At 41.6% G+C, this 7,136-nt stretch overlaps 1 long non-coding RNA gene across 1 annotated transcript; it reads left to right on the plus strand.

Annotated features, from left to right (window-relative positions):
* The first annotated feature begins 1,126 nt into the window (after window positions 1-1,126).
* On the plus strand, window positions 1,127-2,709 carry LOC306914519. Its single transcript, XR_013788695.1, has 3 exons — window positions 1,127-1,348; window positions 1,438-1,508; window positions 1,599-2,709. It is a non-coding gene; the product is annotated as an uncharacterized lncRNA (long non-coding RNA).
* The last annotated feature ends 4,427 nt before the right edge of the window (window positions 2,710-7,136 follow it).

Raw genomic sequence — 7,136 nt, forward strand, 5'->3', positions numbered from 1 at the left:
TGCAGAATCCTTGACAACCCAATCCTTGCCAACCGGATAACTCCACTCGGATAACTAGCCAAATGTGGCTCAAGTCAGAGGACACCCTGTCGGAGCTGATGTTTCACCTGGAATCCTATTATGAAGTAAGTTCTGTTTTCTGCCTCTTCCTCTGTCACTCCAGCCACCTGCATGTCTTCTCTCACTGTATCCATAAACTTCCTCCTCTTCTTCACTTGCCCCATTTTTATCAGCCAACCCGGGCGACTGTGGCTCAGGAGGTAGAGCAGGTCGTCCAATGATCCGTGGGTCGGCGGTTCGAATCCCGGCTCCTCCTGTCTACATGTCAAAGTGTCCTTGGGCAATACACTGAACCCCAAATTGATCCCGATGTGCTGGTTGGTACCTTGCATGGCTTCCGTCGCCATCTATGTATGTGTGTGTGAATGTAAAGCACCTTGGATAAAGGTGCTATATAAATGCACCATTTACCATTTATCCCTAATTAATTAAATCATCAAATTAATATATTATTGGTGATCCATAATGATTGTAAATATGGTCAGTGTTATTTGCTACACTCTGATGTTGCAGTTCATAAGTCTCTGAATAAGAGATTTAAATGCCTATCATGTTAAGTGTGTTTCTTGTTCTCCATGTATTCTCATCAAACAGCGCACACAATGAGAGTGGTCCAGCCACCATTCCAAAACTTGCTGAGAAATTAACCCTTGAGTAAACCATATTAAATGGACAGATGTGGAAGTGGGCCCCCCTCTGATACAGCAGAGAGACTGCACTTCCTCTTTGATGCAAGTATCCCTATCGTTACTCTCATGACCATGTCTTTGGGGTAACAATGAACCCACTAACCACATGGTTAAAAAAACACAAATTAAAAAAAAACTTTTGGGCAAGACTGAACCTGGTTACAACAGACCTGAGTGATTGTTCATAATACAATATCAATTACATGTATAAAATAAATGACAAACTGATAAACTTGTATCCTATTTACTTGCCCCTTCTATGTTTTACAGTAATGACATTACGCTAAATGACATTAGCCTGACTAAAGGAGAGGAAGTAAAATGTGGACACCATCTCAATGTCTCACTAATCTGGAATAAATTAAGTACATTTATTCCCATTATAAAATCTAGTGATTCTCTTATCAAATAAATCCATGGCCCAGTCATAACCTACATAGTTTCTGCTCTGATCCCATAATGCAGTCAACAGAAAGATGAGAAGCAGTACCTGGTAAAATAACTTCCTGGGTTCATCTACTACAATACCTCCTGTGACCATGGTGCAGGAGCAAAGCTTCTGGAGGAGCCTGCTGTCCAGAAACTCGGGGACATCACAGGTAACACTATTCATAATCTTAATTTAATAAAGGATTGAATAGCTTCCATATTCAGTTTATTGCCATTATATTTTCTTTTTGCTTTATAGATTTTGTGAAGTGTTGAATCGGCTTACTCGGTTGCGCTTTATTGGATTTCCTAATCATCAAAGTTGCAAAGGTATCTGTCACAAATTCATGTACTATTGTGATTATAAAAGGCAGTTCATTATTACTTGACTATTTTATTGCCATTTGCTTTGTTATCCAGGCAAATACTGAAGACATCAAACGGCAGAAAAAACCCCATGCTGAGGACCCAGTAATAATTTCCAATGACCCAGTGCAAAAGAGCCACATATGTGAGAACCGCCCTGCTCCTAACAGCTGGAGTAGCAGGCCTCTACTTTCCTGTTCCTGCCCTTTGAACCTGTGGCCACATCAAACGGTCACCGAGAGATAGATACCTGCAGCCAATTATCCTTGGACTGATTGTGCTTAGTTGGACTGGCTAGACACCCTGGTGCTTGCACATATTGGAAAGATGCATTCTTTTCAAAACCCCTGTTTTGTCAACAATGGAACTATGCCCCTGGAAATGTTACATATTTGCATAGCATGCTGCCAAATTCTATAATGACACCAGTCAACAGGATCCAGAACTGACTGAATACGCATATGCCAAAGACACTACTTTTGCTTTACAGATGGATAACGGGAGTATTACCAGACTGGTATTGATTTTACTTGCATGGATAGTTGGGATGATACCTCACCTTTATTTTTTTTTGTATATTTTATTATTATTTATTTTCTTCTCTATCTACTCTCTTTCTTTTACGTATGCAATCTCTGGCCTTGTGTGTTCGCCCAAATTTGGTTGGATTGGTTGGGAGGGGGACTCGGTTGCAATTTTCCTAATGAAATTGATATCACATAAACAAATTATGAAATGATAAAGACAATATTATGTGATAATAACTAGGTTTTTCGGCACCGACTGAGTTTGCATACGTTTTCCACATTGTATCAATGATGTTCTTTCAGAACAAAAGAGGGCACTGTTATGAATCATGCCATGTACACATACAGCTAAGTAAGTCTGTGTACTGAAATTGAGATGCAGTGTACTTGATATGTGACAATACAGCTTGCATTGTGCTTGATGGCTATATGTTTCACTGTCTACATTGTACTTTCTAGAGATGTGCAGCATCTGGTAGATGGTCAGCCTCATATGCTGACAGTAAGATCAGCCTTGTACATTGTGAGATCACCCTTGCACATCATCATGCCACATTCCTATGTCAAATATCTTCATATCTTGCATTTCTACAATCCAGCACTATAAATATTCCCTGTCTGTCTAATAAACTTTATGAACTTATAGTGGCACTGCCTCAGTGTCTCATTATTTGTTTGCACCAGGCCCATCTCTGTACCAACAACTTGTGATCATCAGTTTTACTTAGATTTTTGTCAATATATTTAGCCTTAGTTTTATGCTTAGGTTTTTTTGAGTGGTGCAAACCACTCCAACAACTGGCTTTGTACCCATGTTTGTTCGTACCAAAAAAAAATCACACCCGTGTCAACTGAGTGGTGTAAGGTCTTATATAGACTGATCAGCTGTGGTCTGACGTAATGAAATCACACCCATGTGAACTGGGTGACCATGGCAACCATGCTAATTTTTGAGTGGTGTAAACCACTCCTTGAGTGGTGTAAACCACTCCTACAACTGGCTTTGTTTCTGCAGAAAAAAATGAGCATGGTTGCTATGTTCACCCTGTTCACCTGTTCATTTAATATGTATACACTACTGGTCCTAATTTAATTTTTAATTGATTGAAATATTTATTAACAGTTTGCAGAATTACAGTACATTTCAAGCACAAACTCAATGTAGTCACTGATTGTCTCTGTGTAGCTCAGTCACACACACACACACACACACACACACACACACCAAAGTTTGAGTACTTATGCTGAACTAACACTGAATGATTTTCCTGTTAACAATGGAGTATCTGATTGTCTCTGTGTAGCTCAATCAGTAGAGCTCCCGCCTTCGGTCCACAAGGTTGCGAGTTCAAATCCCGGTACCGACAACTCAGCTCGTCAGTCTCATTTGTGCGTGTTGTTCTTATTGCGCATTGTTCTTCTTCTATCTTGGTCCCGCTTTATCGCTGCTTGCAGCTATATTTAGGGACCAAGAAGTCACGCAGTGACTTTGGTCACTCTTTGTTTTTGTGTTTATTTTTCTTCTCCTTCTCCTTCTCCTTCTCCTTCTTCTTCTCCTTCTTCCGCCAAAAATAGCTGTTCTGACTGAATGGTGCAGTCGGTTTTCGCGAAACGCGGTAATCTGGTAGAGGGCCATGCCAAACGGTGAATATGCGAAGCCCAAGACGATTGGCCAAATGGTGGCGCTATTGCGCTCAATTGAAAATGCTAACTTTGAACGTGCATAGCTCATGAACCGTTTGACCGTTGGCAATGAAACTTTGATACCCATATGCGTAACCTCATGTTGAACAACTTTCGTGTTCTGACTTTTGACCTCTGACCTTTAGATCACCCGCCATTTTGAATTATATGATCAGTACTTTATTTTATTCTCCTTCCGCCAAAAATAGCTGTTCTGACTGAACCGTGCAGTCGGTTTGCGCAAAACTTGTCAACATGATAGAGGACCATGCCAAACGGTGACTATGAGAAGCCCATCATGATTGGCCAAATGGTGGCGCTATAGCACTCAATTGATGCAAAACTTGCAAAACTTGCAAACTTTGAACGTGCATATCTCATGAACCGTTTGACCGTTGGCAATGACACTTTGATACCCATATGTGTCTCCTCATGCCGAACAACTTCCGAGTTCTGACTTTTGACCTCTGACCTTTAGATCACCCGCCATTTTGAATTATTTGAAAAACAGTTCAAATGTAACTCCTCCCAGAATCTTTGCTCAAAATGCACGAAAACTTCTACACGTGAACTTTGGACCTATACGGACAAATAATCGTAGCACATTTTTGTTAAGTGAAAAAATGAAGTTTTTATGAGCCAATGAAAATTGCTGTTTTGTGAAAATTATTCTTCTGCCTCTAATACACACACATGCTTATGTCACTTTACTATGCGAAGCCCATCACGATTGGCCAAATGGTGGCGCTATAGCACTCAATTGATGCAAAACTTGCAAACTTGCAAACTTTGAACGTGCATATCTCATGAACCGTTTGACCGTTGGCAATGACACTTTGATACACATATGTGTCTCCTCATGCCGAACAACTTTCGTGTTCTGACTTTTGACCTCTGACCTTTAGATCACCCGCCATTTTGAATTATATGAAAAACAGTTCAAATGTAACTCCTCCCAGAATCTTTGCTCAAAATGCACGAAAACTTCTACACGTGAACTTTGGACCGATACGGACAAATAATCGTAGCACATTTTTTCTAAGTGAAAAAATGAAGTTTTTATGAGCCAATGAAAATTGCGCGCGCACGCACACACACACACACACACACACTAAAGTTTATACTGAATGATGTTACTGTTTAGAATGAGTCAACTGACTGTGTCTGCATAGCTCAGTTGGTAGAGCTCTCGCCGTTGGACCACAAGGTTGTGTGTTCAAATCCGGGCAAAGACAACTCAGTGTATGCATTGTGTGCTGCAAGATTTGTGATGACTCAACTATATAAATATTGAAGTAGATTACATTTGACATAATGTTGAACGCCCTGTGGGCTATATCAGTGAGATCAATAACTTTAAAGACTGGTGTGATAATAGCCACCTTATGTTAAACACCACAAAAACTAAAGAGATGATCTTCAATCCAAATCCATGGTTATGAACGATTGTCTGCCTAACACACACACGCATGCAACCATGCACGCACGCACGCACGCAGCCACGCATGCAACCATGCACGCACGCACGCACGCACGCACGCACGCACGCACGCACGCACGCACGCACGCACGCAGGCAGGCAGGGGCAGGCAGGCAGGCAGGCAGGCACGCAGGCAGGCAGGCAGGCAGGCAGGCAGGCAGGCAGGCCGGCACGCACGCACGCACGCACGCACGCACGCACGCACGCACGCACGCACACACACACACACACACAAGACATGCCTAAAATGAGGACACACCTTCTTGTTACCAAATCACTAAATGGTTTTACTGTTTACAATATAGTCACTCATTGTCTCTGTGTAGGTCAGTCAGTAGAGCTCCCGCCTTCGGTCCACAAGGTTGCGAGTTCAAATCCCGGTACCGACAACTCAGCTTGTCGGTCTCATTTGTGCGTGTTGTTCTTATTGCGCATTGTTCTTCTTCTATCTTGGTCCCGCTTTATTGCTGCTTGCAGCTATATTTGTGTTTATTTTTCTTCTTCTTCTCCTTCTTCCGCCAAAAATAGCTGTTCTGACTGAATGGTGCAGTCGGTTTTCGCGAAACGCTGTAATCTGGTAGAGGGCCATGCCAAACGGTGAATATGCGAAGCCCAAGACGATTGGCCAAATGGTGGCGCTATAGCGCTCAATTTAAAATGCTAACTTTGAACGTGCATAGCTCATGAACCGTTTGACCGTTGGCAATGAAACTTTGATACCCATATGCGTATCCTCGTGCTGAACAACTTTCGTGTTCTGACTTTTGACCTCTGACCTTTAGATCACCCGCCATTTTGAATTATATGATCAGTACTTTATTTTATTCTCCTTCTGCCAAAAATAGCTGTTCTGACTGAACCGTGCAGTCGGTTTGCGCAAAACTTGTCAACATGATAGAGGACCATGCCAAACGGTGACTATGCGAAGCCCATGACGATTGGCCAAATGGTGGCGCTATAGCACTCAATTGATGCAAAACGTGCAAAACTTGCAAACTTTGAACGTGCATATCTCATGAACCGTTTGACCGTTAGCTATGACACTTTGATACACATATGTGTCACCTCATGCCGAACAACTCTTGTGTTCTGACTTTTGACCTCTGACCTTTAGATAACCCGCCATTTTGAATTATATGAAAAACAGTTCAAATGTAACTCCTCCCAGAATCTTTGCTCAAAATGCACGAAAACTTCTACACGTGAACTTTGGACCTATACGGACAAATAATCGTAACACATTTTTTCTAAGTGAAAAGATTCAGTTTTTATGAAGCAATGAAAATTGCTGTTTTGTGAATTTTTTTCTTCTGCCTCTAATACACACATATGCTTATGTCACTTAACTATGCGAAGCCCATCACGATTGGCCTAATGGTGGCGCTATAGCACTCAATTGATGCAAAACTTGCAAACTTGCAAACTTTGAACGTGCATATCTCATGAACCGTTTGACTGTTGGCAATAACACTTTGGTACACATATGTGTCTCCTCATGCCGAACGACTTTCGTGTTCTGACTTTTGACCTCTGACCTTTAGATCACCCGCCATTTTGAATTATATGAAAAACAGTTAAAATGTAACTCCTCCCAGAATCTTTGCTCAAAATGCACGAAAACTTCTACACGTGAACGTTGGACCTATACGGACAAATAATCGTAGCACATTTTTTCTAAGTGAAAAAAATGAAGTTTTTATGAGCCAATGAAAATTGCGCGCGCACGCACACACACACACACACACTAAAGTTTATACTGAATGATGTTACTGTTTAGAATGAGTCAACTGACTGTGTCTGCATAGCTCAGTTGGTAGAGCTCTCGCCGTTGGACCACAAGGTTGTGTGTTCAAATCCCGGTAAAGACAACTCAGTGTATCCATTGTGTGCTGCAAGATTTGT

The sequence above is a fragment of the Electrona antarctica genome (genome assembly GCF_951216825.1).
Source record: "Electrona antarctica genome assembly, chromosome: 21".
In the NCBI taxonomy this organism is placed as follows: Eukaryota; Metazoa; Chordata; class Actinopteri; order Myctophiformes; family Myctophidae; genus Electrona; species Electrona antarctica.